A 19,157-nucleotide genomic window follows, 5' to 3' on the forward strand; every position below is an offset into this window, starting at 1 on the left:
CGCAAAAAAAAAAAGAGGAAAACTTCCCTTTGCTTCTGAACTGGACCTGGGTAAAAAAAAAAAAAGAGGAAAACTTCCCTTTGCTTCTGAACTGGACCTGGGTCTCATTTTATCGGCTCAAGTGACACCCTCTAGGAGGACCCTTGTTGGGACTGGAACAAACTGGCATTTTCTCCCTCTTGTAAATTTCTCTGTCGTATATCTGTCCTCCTTTTAAACTCTCATTTGAATTTTTTTTTCTTTTTTAGTTATCAAAAATAATGTATGTTTATTGTGGGAAATATAGATGATTAAAAACAAGTGAAAAGAAAGTAAACAACCACTCCTAATGATACCACTAGAAGATAAACATTGTTAATATTTTGCTAAATTCTCATTTTAGGTTTTTTCTTTTGTTAGTTATCAAAAATATATGTTTATTGTGGAAAATATAGGTGATATTTTAAAAAGTAAAAAGAAAGTAAACATCCACTCCTAATGATACCACCAGAAGATAAACATTGTTAATATTTTGCTAAATACTTGTTTCTCCCTTGTACAAAGAAACCAATGTAAAAATATTTTTTCTTTTCTTTTTTCAAAAATGGAGTACAGTGTACATAGTATTTGGTTAGCTTTTTTTTTAAACTTAACAATATTTCATCAACAGTTTTCCAAGTCCTTAAATATTTTTTCCAGCATCGTTTTTAATGGTTGCAAACTATTCCATCATTATTACTAGGTACTTTTTAAAAAGTATCATTCCTAACTACTCCCTACTGAATACAGTTTTTCACTACAGTAATGCTTCCATGAAATCCTTGTAGGCCACTTTATTCACACATCTGTGATTATTTTCAGAATGTCTCCCTTGTTTAATCTTGTACACACACAAGTCATTTCTCCTATTAGCCAAGTCTTGAACTTCTTGAGATCAGCATTCAGGTCAATCCATCTCTGTTTTCCTCAGAGTGCTTTAAAATGAGGAGGCCTTCCAAAATGCTTATCAAATGAAATAATTTATTGGTATGCATTGCTCCTTTAACGGAATAAAAAGATAGCAAGGTAGGAAAAGAGGTCAAGTTAGCCAATTTATGGCTGACTTTAAAACTGCCTATGCCTCAGTCTTCTGCCATGTGGGCTATCTGTGGATTCTCCCCCGCTCCCTGCCCCCCATTCCATGTCCTTTCATTTTTGGAGTAAAAAACATCTGGCTGCATTTTAAATTGATTCACACAATTTATTTCACCAGCCTCTAGGCCCCAAACTGTTTCTAGATATGCATCAGTGTCTGCTGATAGTCAATGGGGGCTGTGCCTGTGCATGGGAGAATGTAATCCACCCTTGAGTCACTGTGTTAAAATGATTCCCCAGTTGAATTGTTTAGTGTGAAATAGGATTGTTTGCATTCCATTTACTCTTTACTTTCTTAATTAGAGTGACCTCCAGCTTGAATCTACCAACTGTTGGATTTTATTATATCTTTCCAGGAATTCCTCCTGTAATAAGGTTAACTTTAAATACTGCATTTCCTCGAGGTTGACATAAAATTCATTCGCCTTTAGAAAAAATAAGCCCAAGTCTTATTTTGAATGACTACAAACAGAATTCTAGGAACAGCGGAGTTGTGTTATTTTGGACGCTATTTTCTCCGATGCTGCATATAAATGACATAAAGCAGCCCTGCCTACCTTCTAGGATCTGTCTCCAGGGGAAATAAGAACATCATTTACTTGATGAAACTTTACTTACTAAAAAGACTTTTTAAATGTTGTTTCTCTTGAGTCCAGAAATTAATGTGTGAATCTGCCTTTGTATATTCTTCCTATAAAAGAAAACCAAAATACAATAGTGGGTGAGATGTTTGTGAACCATATTACATGGCTTGAGAAATGCACTCGATCTTTGTATTCCTGCCTCTGGATTCAACTTTACCCGGCCCTTCCTCAGGATTCAAGCCCACTATAGGATGAAATTGTAAGGCCCTGGGATGAAGTGGCCAAAAAATTATTAGGACTCTTTTCTACCCTCCAAGCCCCCAACCCTCCCAGCCCCCAACCCTCCCTAGTTTCTGTAGGATCAGATTGCTTATACTTTCTAATTGCTGTCTGTAGCTACCATCAGGTCTTTGCTCTTGAATTGACTGTTTAATGCTTAATTTGATCTCCTGATTTTGGATGTCCCCTGTCAATTTTACTCTCAGTTTAACTTGAAATCTCTCTTTACTTGTCTGTAAGCACTAGTTTTTCCTCCCAATCCCCATCGTGGAGAATGATGATTCCAGTGGTAACCCTCACAAATTCTAAATTCCTGTACAAACAGAAGCACTGCCATGTCTTGTGTGATGTGGCCCTTCCACCCTTCCTCCATCTGCTATACTCACACTGGAGTATTTTAAGCTCTTAGGGGCCGTTTGTGTGTGCTCCTCCCTCTGCCCAGAATGTTCTTCCCCTCTTCTCCTAATGCTGGTTTTTCTTCATGCTTTTGGACTCAGCCTAAGTGTCATCTCCTTGGAGAGGCTTATCTAGACAACCTAGTGTGATGTTCTACATATTTTACCCATCCTTAGGTACAGGTACCAACTAATCAAAACAGACTCCCGTATTAACAAATCATATCCTCATACTGAGGCTATCCAGGTGAATACCAACTCTTGCTGACCCATTATTTGATTAAGCAGTAATGACAAGGTGTAAATAATTATTTGTGCATTTGCTCCTTCCGTGTATATTACCTGGTAGAATGCAGTTTCCATGAGCAAGAATTTTTCTGTCTTAGTCACTGTCATGGAGGAAAAACTTTCTCTCTACCCTCTTAAATTAAGTGGTTGAGGGCCTGTGAATTAAATTGACAAAGATTAGTATTAGAAAAGACAAGATTTTTATTCACTTATAGATGTGAGAAATAACAGAAAAAATGTGACTCAACAAAGAGCCAAAGATAGGGGCTTATATATCCACTTAATAATGGGAAAGGGAGGGGAGACAAAAGGCTTTTATGGGAAGAACAAATGAGTTTCTTTAGGAAAGACAAATGGGCTTTTAGGAAAACAAAATGGGAGACAGAAAATTTGTGATAATATTTGTTTCTGCAGGTGCAAGTACTCACCACCCACTTCTTTCTAGTTAGTAAAAACTGCCCCAAGAAAAGATTTGTGGCAATTTTACTCTCAGTTTCCTTCCTCAGAGTGAAGCTGCCTCAAAGAGGGGCATTTCCACGAGTTTCTGCCTTTAATCAGATAAGGGAAGCTCCAAAAAGGCTTCTTTCTGGAGCTATTGAATTTCAAATGTTTTTAGTTCAAAATAATCTTCATATCAACTCTGAGGGTCTGAGTTGGTCTGCACATCACCTAGCACATCGTACTATGACTTAATTGCAGTAGGTACTCAGTAAATACTTGTTAAAACACGAATAAATGAAGCAGTGAGTAGAGTGCTCACTATTTGCTTATGGTGACCAGTTCCAACTCATGTGGTTGCTTGACCAAGGTAGGAGTGTTTGTGTGTGTGTGTGTGTGTGTGTGTGTGAGAGAGAGAGCTCAGAAAAAATATATTCACAATGACCTAGATTCCTTAATTTTATAATTTAAAATATGTTTCTTTTGTTGAGGAGTTGATAAGTCCCATGACATGAAGCAGACGTACCTTATAGGTAAGATTCTTGATGTGGACCTTCTATGCCATTTTCTTTTTTTTTGTATTACAAGATGAAGCACAGTTTTCTGTAGATGGTAGTCCACCAGAAAGAGCTACTTTTTATTTCTCCTAACCCTTGAGATCACCCAGGGTGGGCAGCTGCTGATCGTAAATGCCCTGAGAGTTCTCTACGGAACACTGAGGGTGAAATCCTTATCGGTGGGCAGTTGCGTATGTTCTCAGGAGCATAATGGAATGGGCTGAAAGGGGCTCCATGGCCCTCTCTCTATTTGAAGGGTTAATAAATACAATGGCAGCTACTGTCCCATTATCTACTGGGATGAGAAGTTTAAAACTTCTTTTTCAAGGGAATTCCCTGATGGTCTAGTGGTTAGGACTCCATGCTTTCACCGCCAAGGGCATGGGTTCAATCCCTGGTCGGGAAACTAAGATCCCACAAGCTGCAAGGCGGGGCAGAATAGAATAGAATAGAATAAAATAAAATAAACTTTTTTTCTTTCATGGGAAACTTGAAGCATACACAAAGTAGAATACACATATCCATGTATACCATCACCTAGCATTAACAGCGATCCGTATTTGGACAATCTTATTTCAGCTCCCCATCCCCCACCCCACATTTCCCTTGCATTTCTCAATCCCTCCCCTCACCACATTATCCTAAAGCAATATATATTATTTCATCTATTAATGCATCATCTTATTTTTAACAGATGAGCACACATTTCAAAATTATTATGTTTATTTATTTTTGGTGGGTTTGTTGGTTTGCTATTCATTAGGATTTTTATTGGTAAAATACATATAACATAAAATTTACAATTTTTACCATACTTAAGTATATGATTCAGTAGCATTAAGCACATTCACAGTGTTGTGCAACCATTACCACCATCCATCTTCAGAACTTCATCTTCCCAAAATCAAACTCTGTACCCGTTAGACAGTGACTCCCTACCCCTCCAACCCCTCAGCCCCTGCAAACACCATTCTACTTTTTGTTTATATGGATTTGACTACTCTAGTGCCTCATGTAAGTGGAATCATATAATATTTGTCCTTTCATGACTTTCTTATTAGTGTAATGTTTTCAAAGTTCATCCTGGTTGTAGCATATGTCAGAATTTCCTTCCTTTTTAAGGCTGAATGATATTCCACTGTGTGTATATACCACATTTTATTTTTCCTTCATCCAACAATGAATACTTGGATTGTTTCCACCCTTTAGCCATTGTGAATAATGCTGCTCTGAACATGGGTGTGCCAGTATCTGTTTGAGACCCTGCTTTCAATTCTTTTGGGTATATACCCAGAAGTGGAATTGCTGGATCATATGATAATTCTATGTTTAATTTATTTAGGGGAGCACACATTTTAAAAAACACTACCACAGTTCTATATCACACCTAAAACTTTAACAATATTTCCTTAATGGCATAGGCTTTACAACTACCGAAGAGACCATACTGGAATGGCTAACAGCTGAGCCACCAAGCCTGGCTACCTGGGACTTTGGGCATGTCACTGAAATATCCTGTGCCTCCATTTCCTCATCTGTAAGATGGGGAAGATAGGTTAAATGAGCTAGTATACACAAAGCACTGTAGGCAGTGTCTGCCCATTGTAAGTAGGGTCTTTTAAGTGTTGGCTCTATTAACACTTGTCCTGTATCAGTGTTGCCCATGAGAACCCAAGATTTGGAGGCCTAAAATATATAATAAAAAGATCATAAAACTAGACACACACACACAAACTTATGCAAAATTTGGTATGAAATTTATTTAGAATCAGAGAAGAATATCACAACTAATAACCAGAGTCTAAGAGATTCAAGTCTTTCTTCAGAGACTTCTTTAGCCAGTTGATTTGAAATGCTTACAAGGGGTCCTTGCTGATTTAAGCCTGGCTCCCCTCTCACCTAGGGTTGTTGTAAGGTTTGAAATGTGTTGTTATATGTCATGTGCTTAGAACAGTGCCTGGCATAGAGTAAGTGCTCTATAAATGTTAATTACAATGGTTGGTAGGTCCATTCTCCAAGAGAGGAAATATTGGAAGAGGAAGAGTTTTGCCTGGAAGTTGGGGGAGAATAAGATCAGTCCAGTTTGGAGCAAGAGTTTGAGATGCCTTTGACAGGTCTGAGAAGTCATGTCAGCGCTCAGTAAATGTTTGATGATGGTGATGATACTGATGAAGGCAACAACATTGATGACGACCTCAACAATGACTATTGACTGTGGCCTGCGTAGGTCTCTGTACTGTTAGCCTTCAAATGGGCAGGCTGCCTGGGAGCTCTGAGGGTGAAGGCAAGGATTATTGCCTAGCTGATTTCACTTCAGGGAGGGAATGAATTCAGCATTCATTAGAAGTGGATTCTAAGCAAGGTTCCCAAATGCCAAAAGGTACTTTTGTACTGTGGGAGAGCCTGCATCCACCCTAGCATTCCTTCCTCTCCAGGTAGTTACTCAGCTTCTTTAGATAAGATTCTCTGGTTTTTCAGCCTGGGGGTGAAATACTGGAGTTGGAAGGTGGTGGCAGGAGGGCAAGACCTAGCTTTACCTGCTTGGGGTTGGGAGGACTCGCAGGGATGTGTGGGAGCCACAGCTGCCCCATCAACCGAGTGCTGCTCTGTTTGCAGTGGGATTGGGAAGGGGAAGGTGAGAGAGGGAGCTGATAGAAATAGTCCTTCGAAAAATAAATTCAGTTAAGCTCTTTCTCATTCCCAGCCTCTGCTGACGCTTCCCATCTTGACTGTAGTTTCTTTAGTTTCCCCTAAGTCATTTGTCTCCTTTCTCCTATGGAGTCTCCTCCTACATACTCTGCAGCAACTTCCTTATTCCCTCTCCTTCATCCACCAATAGCCTCCTACCCTCTATCCATCCATCAGAAATTTGTCGAGGTGCCTTATTCATTGATGGTCTCCTTTCTGTGTTTGTCTTAGTTATGGGTTCATTCTTTTACTTTCATTTATTGGGTCTTGGAAGGGAGAGATGATAAACACTATGGTCAACCCTTTGTTCCTAGTGGATGCATTTCTAGAGATGTCTAAAAATACCTTTCACTTGAATATTCCATTTCTAAGAAAACAATCTATTCTCTGGTGTCAGAAGTGAAGGGCAAGGCTGTACTGCTGGTAAAGAATTATCTACATCACATATGAGCAGTGACAGTTGTCCAGGGCATGTTTCTGTTATAATTAAATTCACTTTGCTGCCGCCTTTGTTTATAGCTTCAGCAAACCTGGGCTCTAATCCTGGCCTAGCCCGGGCCACTGAACATATTTCAGTTTGCTCTCTGCCTACTGATCTCTTCCAGCTTAAGACCAATTTTTCTATCTTTCAAGTAAGTTGATTAAAAATGCCCACATTGTCTGAATACACAGTTACCAGTTTTGCTTCCTACTTTTACCACTCAGTTTTAGAACAGTTGAGAACCTGAAATAGACTCCAGTCATTAATAGCCAACATAGGAACACTATATGGAAGTCACACAACAGTTCCCCAGACTGTGACACAAACTACAAAAAGCTAGAAACCCTGGCCCCCAAAGTCACTTTACCTCTATTTGGCAGACAATGTGAACAGAGAACAGAAACTCTGTAGGAACACAATGTAGGCTGATGGTCAGGGTTAACTGAAAATCATTGCTTTTATAGAATCATTTCCTCAGCCTTCTCTTAGCTTTAGTTAAACTTACTTGGGCTTATTTCTTCCTGGCTTTGGGTGTTATTTTTGCATTTGTATTAAAGAGCAGAAAAAAGGGAGGGGGAAGCCTAATGAGGAATAAATAATGGAAAAGGGTAAAAAAAAATATTTGTAAGTGTATTGGACCTTATAAACTTATATAATCCACGAATCATTTCTGTGGTAGACTGTTATGACTCCAAAGAGCCATTGTGCTAATGTAGCAGCTGATGATTTTATGCAGAGACTCTGCATAGTAAATGCCCTTATGAAATTGGGAATGAATTATGGGAACCGAACATGGCCAATAACCATTTTCTTAAAATAATGAAATACTCTGCCACCTCACTCTTCCACCAGCCCCCACCAAAGTCATGAAGAGCTGAGTCAATGTAATGAACTAATTGCCTGGAAATGTAATTTAAAAAAAAAAAGAACTCTGTATGTGTAGTGGGAAAAAACTAAAGCCAAAATAGGGCTCATATTTTGAAGCATAAAACATATTTTAGCACTCAGGGAAAATGAATGAGCCTGTGCCACATTTCATTTCAGCAGCTGCTGTTTAAGCCTTGGAAATTAAATCATAGACACCCTGGGTTTTAGAGAAGGGAAGGAGGTGGGGTCCTGGCTTTGCCAAGGCACTTTGGGCCTAAGTAGCAACACACTGCTTGGCCTTGCTGGAGAATAGACTGCCAATTGTGGCAAATTATATGATGCTTTTGAGATGTGCACAAATAGCCCATTACACTTTTCACAGCGTTCCTTCATTAAGCCCGCAGAATTGTTTCTTTATGTTTTCCTCATAATAGCTTCTGAAAGGTCAAGAATGGCTCACTTGACTTTCTGGTGCCCTTTGGGGAATAATGCCGTTTACCACTTGTGGCCTTTGCTCTTCCAAGCTGACATTTACCCCAAGGTCTCCCATTGGTTGTCAGGACTGGGTCTCCTCCCTTCCCCAACACACACACACACATACACACACACACACACACACACCCCTCAGGTGGGGATAGGGACTGGAAGGACAGTCTGGAATCCCTGCCAGTTGAGATTTTTTGACTTTCTGTTAGAGGTGATGTTGAGCTCTGGTAGCATTTGGAAAGCAGTAGAGGGTGCTGGTTTTAAGGATCAGATAGTCTTGAGTTCAAATCCAGATCTACTTCTCTGAGCTGGGTGACCTGGGGCAAGTCATCTCAGCTCTCAAGGCTCAGTTTCCAAATGTGTAAAATGGGGACAAGAGTAGTGCCACCTCAGAAGGTGCTTTCCTGGCATAGAGTAGGCATAAAAATGTTGATTCAGAACAAAAACAGCCAGCCTTAGAAACCTGCTAAGGGTAAGCCTTGGCTGGCAGCATCGCATATACACACCCTTTCATTACCAACCTGAGAGCTCCCTCCCAGACTTCACTCACATCCATAAGGAGGCAGTAATATTTGTCAAATGCTGTCTGTGTGCCAAGGGCCTACATCTGTTTCTCATTTAATTCTTTATACATTACTGTAAATTAGGTATTATTATCGCTGTATTTTGCATGATGAAACTGATACTCAGGGCTAATGATAATGGCTATCATTTATTGAGTATTTACTATGTGCCAGACACTATGTTAGATACCTACTTTTATACGTTCTCTTCTCAGTGGGCAATTCAGTCATTTCCATTTTTTTGTTGTTATGAAGAGTTCTCCCGTGGACCTTCTTCAACACGCGTTCATGGGCACATGAACAGGATTTTCTCTCAGGAGTACACAGCCAGGAGTAGAACTGCTGGGTTGGAGGTATATGAATGTTCAGCTTTGCCAAACACTATGTAATTATTTTCCAAAGTGACTGTAATAATTTATACTCCCACCAGAATGTGTAAGCTTCCCTGTTGAGCCACATCCTCCCTACACTTGGTATTCTTATTTTTCTTAAGCTATTAGGTATAAAATGGTATTTTGACCTTGATCTGTATTTTCTGATTACTAATAAGGTTGATAGCCTCTTTTTGTATTAATTGGCCATAAATGTCTCCTTTTCTGTGAAATGTCTGTTCGTGTCTTTTGCTTGTTTTTCTATTGAATTGTTTGCTTTCAAGCAATTGATAATTCTTTTATTCTAATCTGTTGGTGGTTATGATAGTTAATTTTATGTGTCAACTTGATTGAGCCAAAGGATTCACAGATAGCTGATAAAATATTTCTGGGTGTGTCTGTGAGGGTGTTTTTGGAAGAGATTAGCATTTGAATTTATAGACTGAGTAAAGAAGATCACCCTCATTGGGTGGGTGGACATCACATAGTCCTTTGAGGGACTAAATAGAACAAAAGGTAAAGGAAGGGCAAATTTGCTCTCCGTTTGAGTTGGGACATCGATCATTTCCTGCTCTCAGACATTTAGGTTCCTGGTACTCAGGTCTTCAGGAATAGACTGAATTACATCACCAGCTTTCCTGAGTCTCCTGCTTGCAGAGGGCAGATTGTGGGACTTCTGAGCTGCCATAATTGTGTGAGCCAATTCCTATAATAAATATCCTGACTAATACAGTGTTTGTATCCTTGCAGATATTTTCTCCCTGCTTATGACTTGCCTTTTCACTTTCTTTAGGGTGTTCTTAGCATAAGTTCTTAGTTTTAATGGAGTTGGGCTTATCAGTCTTTTCTTTAATGATTAGCAATCTTTGTATCTTGTTTAAGAATATTTCTCAATCTTTTCTGTTTCCTTCTGGCATTTAAGTCCATACTCTATCTGTAATTGACTTTTTTTTTTTTGTGGTACGCGGGCTTCTCACTGTTGTGGCCTCTCCCGTTGCGGAGCACAGGCTCCGGATGTGCAGGCTCAGTGGCCATGGCTCACGGTCCTAGCCGCTCCGCGGCATGTGGGATCTTCCCGGACCCGGGCACGAACCCGTGTCCCCTGCATCGGCAGGCAGACTCTCAACCACTTGCGCCACCAGGGAAGCCCTGTAATTGACTTTTGAGTATGATTTGAGTTAGGGATCCAAAATCATATTTTTCTATTATGGGTAACTTTTTTTCCAGCTCAATTTATTGAATTATCTTCCCTCCTCCCCCCATCCCACCCTGCTGCCATATTACCTCTCATATATCAAATTTCTATATGTATTTCTACACTCTGTATTCTGTTTCATTGGTCAATTTGTCTATTCCTGAGCCAGTACACATGGTTACTATGACTTTATAATAAATCTCATTATCTGTGGAACAATTCCCACTCTTTTTCTTCTTATTTCAAAATTAATAAATATCCATTTTAGACAACTGAACAAGTATAGGAAATTCCAGAGAAATTAAAACTTATTTATAATTTAATCAGTCAGGTACAACAACAGTTAACATCTGGTATATAGTTTTCTGCACTATACAAATACATACTCATATGAAAACATGCACACATATATGTATATAAATACACACACATTTATACTTTAACAAATTTAAAATCAATATCGATTGCTTCCTATATTCAAGGCTTATATGTCTAAAGCTTCATTGTTGCTAAAGCTGAGAAAGAATATTTAGGAAATATGATAATGCTTAAGATGCTAATAATGATGTTAGGAGGAAATTTGTTTTCAATTTGGCAGCTAATATGATTCCTCTTTGGGTACCTTAGTCCAGGAGAGCATTTATTTTGAATCTCTAAGCTTTGCTACTGCCCTAAACTAAGAAAATAAATCTCTCTCCATCCCTAAAGTAACATACTTATCCTCCAAGCAAACTACTATTTATTTGTTTAATAAAACAAAAAACACGATGTGTTACATTTTTTAAAGAATTATACCTTGACTTTAAAATTAGACTTGGGTTTGAGTCCTCAGTCTGCCCCTTATTACCACTTTGACCCTGAACAAGTTACAGAACTTCTTGTAGTCTCAGTTTCTTCATCTTTAAAATGATGATGATATCTACCTTGCAGAGTTGCCAGGAGTATTAATGTATTATTTAAAAGCCTCATAAAATGCTTGCCAGTATTCACTTTAAAATTTTTAATTCGTTTTTATTTTATTATAAAGGTAATAGGAGCTTCTTGTAAAGTTTTTGAATAGTAGAGAATAATAATAATAATGAATAATAGTACAGAATACAGTGAAAACTAAAAGTTCTTTCCCTCCAAGTGTATGTTCTTCCCTCTAAATCAATTGCACTCTCCTGAAGAAGCAACAATAAATTCTCATGACAAACAATTATTAAGAACATTCTAAGAACATTCCGTGACCAGCAAAAATCCTGGAGATCCTGTATAAACATCACATAACAGGTAAGCTAAAAATGTTCAGAATATTTCATTTCCTTAAGATAGCTTTCATTTTACAGTTTTTCCATTTTTTTTAGAAAAAAATTAACAAATGGAAATATTCAAATTAAGAAGAGGAGACCATCTTCAAAAAGTCTACAAACAAATGCTGGAGAGGGTATGGAGAGATGGGAACCCTCCTACACTGTTGGTGGGAATGTAAATTGGTACAGCCAGGACTTCCTTGGTGGTGCAGTGGTTGAGAGTCCTCCTGCCAATGCAGGAGACAGAGGTTCGATCCCTGTTCCAGGAGGATCCCACATGCCACGGAGCAACTAAGCCTGTGTGCCACAACTACTGAGCCTGTGCTCTAGAGCCTGTGAGCCACAACTGCTGAGCCCGCATGCCGCAACTACTGAAGCCCACGCACCTAGAGTCTGTGCTCTGCAACAACAGAAGCCACTGCAATGAGAAGCCCGTGCACCACAATGAAGAGTAGCCCTCCTCGCCACAACTAGAGAAAAGCCTGTGTGCAGTAACAAAGATCCAATGCAGCCAAAAAAAAAAAAAAAAATTGGTACAACCACTATGGAGAACATTATGGAAGTCCCTTAAAAAACTAAAAATAGAACTACCATATGTTCCAGCAATCCCACTCCAGGCACATATCTGGAGAAAACCATAATCCAAAAAGATACATGCACCCCAGTGTTCACTGCAGTGCTATTTACCATAGCCAAGACATGGAAGCAACCTAAATGTCCATAGACAGAGGAATGGATAAAGAAGATGTGGTACATATATACAATGGAATATTACTCAGCCATAAAAAAGAATGAAATAATGCTATTTGCAGCAACATGGATGGACCAAGAAATTATTATACTAAGTGAAGTAAGTCAGACAGAGAAAGACAGATCTCATATGATATCACTCATATGTGGAATCTAATTTTAAAAAATGATACAAGTGAACTTATTTACAAAACAGAAACAGACTTACAGATATCAAAAACAAACTTATGGTAACCAAAGGGGAAACGTGGCAGGGAGTGGGGGGTGAGGGATAAATCAGGAGCTCGGATGAACATCACACACTGCTATATATACCATAGAGAACCAACAAGGACCTACTGTACAGCACAGGGAATTCTACTCAATACTCTGTAATGACCTATATGGGAAAAGAAACTAAAAAAGAGTGGATACATGTATATGTATAACTGATTCACTTTGCTGTACACCTCAAACTAACGCAACATTGTAAGTCAACTATACTCCAATAAAATTAAAATTAAAAAAAAATTAAGAAGAGGATTAGAGGCTATTTAAAAACTAACAGTAAACATTTGGTTATGGGCATTTATTATTTTAAAAATTTTTTGTTATAATGGTAATGCATTCTCATAGCAATATCAAACAATTGTTAGGTATATAAAGTAAAAAATGAAATTCCCTTTTTACACTCCCCCAATCACACTCCTCAGAAATAACCTCTGGAAGAGTTTTGATGTCTTTTTATTTTTTTTTTTTTTTGCGGTACGCGGGCCTCTCACTGTTGTGGCCTCTCCCGTTGCGGAGCACAGGCTCCGGACGCGCAGGCTCAGCGGCCATGGCTCACGGGCCCAGCCGCTCCGCCGCACACGGGATCCTCCCGGACCGGGGCACGAACCCGCGTCCCCTGCATCGGCAGGCGGACTCCCAACCACTGCGCCACCAGGGAAGCCCGAGTTTTGATGTCTTAACTTTCATGTTCTTTACCTACCAGACTTGGAAATGTCTCAATTTAACTACAAGGCTTTACTCCCTTTCATGACAGTATTAATTTTGGTTTGGTTTGGTTGGTGCTACACTTATTGATTCATTCATTCCTTTAATTAAGCATATACTAAGGTACCTGCTCTGGGCCAGGTGCCGAGCAAAGTGCCAGAGATTCTTGAAGTGTCAGTGGTAGTGCCCTCGTCCCTAACAGATAATAATATTGTTTCATAAGAGCTTCATTACAGTTAGTGCAGGATGCTGTGAGACTGACCATAAGGGAGGGACATCAAACCCATGTGATCTGGGAAGGCTTCCTGGAGAAAGCAATCTCTAAGTTGAGAAGTGAAAGCTGAATAGGCATTAGGCCTGTGCAGTGGCCGGATCTGTGGGACGATAGTGCATTAGGGATGATGAGAAGCTAGAATGAAGAGCACAGCGGTACAGGAGGGAGGGCTGAGGATGTTGGAGAGAGATGGTGGAAGGCTTTGCAAGATACACTAAGACATGTGCACACAGGGGGTAGATGAGCCCCCTAAAAGGACTGTAAGTAGGGGAGTGACATCACCATGTTTGTATTTTAGAAACCTCCATCTGGGTGCAACTGGGAGAAAGAATTGGAGAAGGGCAAGCCAGGAGGCAGGAGTGATAGGAGGTGGTTGTAATAATCCAAGTGAGAAACAGTGTTGGACTCGATTAAGGAAGTGACAGTGGAGGAGGAAGAAGGAGAGAAATTCAAGAGTAGAGGAGGTCTTCTTTCTGCAAGGATAACTGATACCTGGAATAGGCCACAAAAAGTAAAGCCAGTTAATACAGGAACCAATTTTTCAAGTAAATAGTGAGGGCAAAAGACTTGATTGAAATTCTAACTTGAAAAATTAAACTAAAATTCACTTTAAAGTCTCTACTTTAATATTATAAATAATTTTAAAGTTTATAATCACAATTATGAACTAATGTTTATGGTGAAGAATGAATCAGAAATTTGGAAAGCATAATTTTCAACACAAATTCTATCACAGTATGATAATGACATCTTTCACATCATGTTTAGGTTTTGCAATAAGTTCACAATAGAGATCGTTTTGGGGAAATATTTGGGTTTGTCAATTTCCCCAAGGGTATCTTCTTTTGCTGTTCAGATTATTTTCTTTTTGAAGTGCTATTATGTCATCCCCCTTACGGTCCCCTACCCCCCACCCCAGCTGGTCACCAGTTTAACTAGGCCAGTTTGTCATTTGCCAAAGTCTATGCCAGTACTTGGGAACACTTCTCCCTTCTCAATCACTTTGACTGACTTTATGAAACTGTATCCTTTAAAAGATTTTGAGTTTGTCTTCACAGTTGATTTGCTTTGAATTTGAAGAGTAACATGGGTATTTGTAATTGGCAGGGCATATTTTAGTCAGGGGTATTATCATAAATGGTAAGTTTCTTAGTCAATATTTTTGTGTTATAGTGACTTTTACTTTTCTATGCAACCTGTTGCCTATGGAGACTTGGGTAATGGTTACTTGGATAATGAGAAAACCCTATAATTATCTGTCACCTACTCACCAGGATCATGCCCAACAGGGAAACACAGAACAAAGCTCTCCTCAGCAAGAAGAAAATGGATAAAGTCTTCATCTTCTAGGACCAAATCCTTTGTGTACATCAAAGACGCAACAAAGGAGAACATGAAATACCTTCTTCAAGTTTCTCTCCCATACTTGCTCAGTGGAAGGTATTTTCTCGGCAGTGCTCACATCAAAGACCACAAGATTTGCTGGAAGGGTCTCTGTCACTCTCTGGAAAGAACCCCAAATCTCGTTACCAATAAGAGAGCATCATCTTACCCACTGATGTTTTCTGAAGGAAAAAAAAATACCTTTTTCTACTTCCTGCATGGGAACATAGAGCTTCTGCCACCTACTCCTTGTCTCCCTATCCATCTCCAACCAAAGGATCCAAGGAGATCCTGAATTATGCTATTGTTCCCATCCTCATAAAGATTTAATTTCCTGGGTTCTGTGCATTGAGTTTACACCATTGTTAAAATTTTTTGATTGATGATGCATTGATTGTTTATCTAACTACTAATTCTCTCCCTTCCTCCTTTTCTTCCCGACTGTCTTTCATAAACGTATATTGAGTACCACTGTGTGCTAGGAACTATGCTGGATGTTGGTACGCCAACGCAGACATCATCTCAATACGATGGGAAGCATCATAGGGGAGTGACTGGATCCAGTTTATGTTGATTGGGAATATTTCCCTCATGCTAAATCTTTATTCCAGCTCTGTAAGGCATGACTTGTAAATAAGCACTAGTTTTCATAGAAAAGCCTAAGAAATGCTAGCCCTAGCCAGACATTTTATTTCACCTTTGCTGTTTGACTTCACATGCAATGTCCTTTGTTTGGTAGGGATCGTTGTGAGCAACAGCAGTTCCCACAAGCTCAAACTGGAGTCACAGAAGTGACTCTGAAACCATGGTCCTGTGTGCATGGTCCCAGCAGCTTGGGAGGCACACAGGGCCCAGACTATGCTTGGGAAAAACTCAGGGGATTTTATATCACACCATAACACTCCTTCTATCAAAAGCAATCCTCAATACCCAGATCTTTTCCACCCTCTCCTCTGCTCACTGTTTCCCCCTTTCCATTATTCTCCTATCTAGGCCACAGGTGTGCCAGCCCAGCCTTCTCTGCTCCTGGATCTTTCCCTTCCTCCCACACATATGTATCTATTTCTTTTCTTTTCTTTTTTTTTTTTTTTTTGCAGTACGCGGGCCTCTCACTGTTGTGGCCTCTCCTGTTGTGGAGCACAGGCTCCGGACACGCAGGCCCAGCGGCCATGGCTCACGGGACCAGCCGCTCTGCGGCATGTGGGATCTTCCCAGACTGGGGCACGAACCCATGTCCCCTGCATCAGCAGGCGGACTCTCAACCACTGCGCCACCAGGGAAGCCCTACGTATCTATTTCTTCAGGAAAGCAATTCACCTCTGACCTGGATGCTCCCTTCTTGCATCCTCACACCCAACACTTAACCACATGATCTTCAAGTAGGTTTAAACACACACACACACACACACACACACACACACACAACCATTGCACTATAGACAGAGACCTTGGGGATAGGCAACAAAAGATGCTCCAGTTTGCAACCTTGGCCCTAGTGTCTCCTCTGCATTCACTAACTCACTCATGTGTTCATTCACTGTTACTGTGGTTGTATCAGCTCCCCTAAAAGCAGAGCCTGAAACAAAGGCTTGGGTGCAGGGAGTTTATTTGGGAGATGATCTTAGGAAGCGGAAGTGAGGGAGTGGTGAAAGTGAGCCTGGGAAGGAGAAAAAGCCAGTAAAGGTACATTATTGAGTTGAGTATTGCTGTGGACACCTGAGGCTCAATCTCCAGGGGACTCTCTGAGGCACTGCGTAGAACACACCTCAGAATTGTCCTTCTGAAGGATGGGAGGATGGGACATTTATCCACAAACTTGCATTCCCATCTGGTTGAGGGTTGATCTTCAGGGCGGTCACAGCTCTCTCTTCTAAGCGAGCTCCTGCACAGGAAGCCATCAGCAGGCATGGAGCTGTCCACCACAGCTGCAGCTGAAGTCAGAGGAGGGCTGACAGCATTCAGCTTGGGGCACCAACCACGGCTGCTACAAACAGCATTCATCACAGCTGTACTGTAATCATTCCTTCTTGCCTGGTTTCTCCCATGGAGTAATGAATTCCACAAGGACAAGCACAGTTCCTTCATTTTTGTTTCCACAGTGCCTAGCACAGTGCCAGACTCACGGGAGCCCTTCAGGTTTCATTTGTTGAATGAAGGAAGGAACTAGTGGAAGAACAATAGACTGAAACCAGAAACCTGAATTCTAGTCCCCGCTGGGTCATTAATTTCTGTGTGACCTTGACTATATCAAAACCTCACGTACAGCAGTTTGGTTACCTATGAACTTAAAAATTCATATTTAAAAAAAATCTCGACATCAAAATGTTATTTTAAAAGGAGAAAATTTCCCATCCGTGACTGATCTTAGAATAAAATATTGTCTCCAACTTGATGGCTCTCTCTAATCCTAGGTTTCCATCCCTCCAAGGTGTAAAGATGAACACTGCTGAAGAAGTAAGGGTATGTTACAAAGTTAGTTACCCGAAAAATATTTCGTTTCCTGCCTGAAGCTTGGAAAACCTTCACTAACTCTCTTATGTGAAGAGCGATAGAATGCTAATTTCCCACAGATTCATTATCACCATGAAATGAAGTTATGGAACACATCAGAGGTAAATATAATGTGCAAATGTAGAATTCAACAATTCGAGTTTTAGCTGCCTTGTGTTTTTACACCTCTGTCAACAAGATCCTCATTAAAGACTTTTTCCCATTATTCTGCTTGAAAAGAAGACTGGAGAATATTATAATATTCAGGATGGAAGGATGTTCTTTCCAGTTAACGCTTTATGAAGGGAACTCATCTGTGTATATATTGCTAATTATTTTTTATCAGATCACAGATATTGTGCTCAATACTGTGCTAGGTCTTGGGGATACAATCTTGAAAAAACTCCTACTCAGTCCCTCCTCTTGTGGGGCTTACAGTCTAGTAGGGAAGGACTATATTAATTATTTAAAATGAGTATTAAATTAACATTCCAAAATAAACACTTCGGGGAAGGACACAATTTTATTAGGGCAAAATACACTGGGACTCATATGGCCTGAGAGGTTAAAAAGGCTTCCCCTCCACAAAGTGGGATTTGAATAGAAAGCTGAAGAATGAATAAGTAAGTGAAAGGGAGGACAGCATGTGCAAAGGCCCAGTGACAAGAATAACAGGATGCCTTGAAAGAACTGAAGGAAGGCCAGGGGAACTAGCTTACTCAGAGGAGGAGGAGTGGGGTGTGAGTGAGACTGAGAGGTAAGCACAGGCCATACTAGGCAGGCCTGCTAGTCAGGTTAAGCATTCTGGTCTAAGAGCAATGGGAAGTCATTGTTTGGTTTCAGCAGGACCTGCTGACATGATCAGATCTGCACATTTTTAATAGGGCCTTTTTTCCACATGCTTTAATATTTTTCATAATTATATGAGAATTCAAACAAAAACATTTGGTTTTGCCTGAGTTATGCTGATAATTGCAGACACACACACACACACACACTTTTCTTTCAAAAGATGTCAGTCCAGTTTGTTCCAGTATTATCTGTACATCTCGTTCTCATTTAGGTAATATTTACTTTGTATTTCTGGGTGCACACTGCATTTACCTGATAACTAAATTCCATGCTGGGATGTCATGGGGAATAAATAGACAGTCCTATCCCCACATATTAAGTGTGCAAGTAAAATTGCCTTCCACTGCTGGAAAATGTGAGAACAACAGCCACTGCATCAACAAGATGGGTCCAAAATGAATCATCTGGTGGTAACTGCAGGGCCTCCCTAAATGATGTCTGTAACATCCATTACCTTCCCCAAATTTCTTAGCATATCCAAAAATGGATTAAGTTGCTTTGACAGGCTCTATTTTTTATGAACCTCTTTGGCTATTACTTACTCTGTTATTTTCCTCAAGGTGTTCACGGCTGATTTATGATTTCATTTAAGGTTTTTGAGTGGTAGTTTGGATACGCTAACTAGCCCACCTTTTCCCGGATCTGCTTTTGGCTGCTTTATCTCCAACACTAAATCAGCCTGCTTAAATTCCCCTGGTACATAAGTCTCCACGACAAACACTAGTATTGGAGGTACGTCCTGCCTTATCCGGTTCCTTGAATATGTTCAAATGAATCTGATCCAACTCTGCTGATTTATAAATATTTAAATTGTATAAGTATTATTTTACCTGCCT

Source organism: Hyperoodon ampullatus, assembly GCF_949752795.1.
Source record: "Hyperoodon ampullatus genome assembly, chromosome: 10".
NCBI lineage: Eukaryota > Metazoa > Chordata > Mammalia > Artiodactyla > Ziphiidae > Hyperoodon > Hyperoodon ampullatus.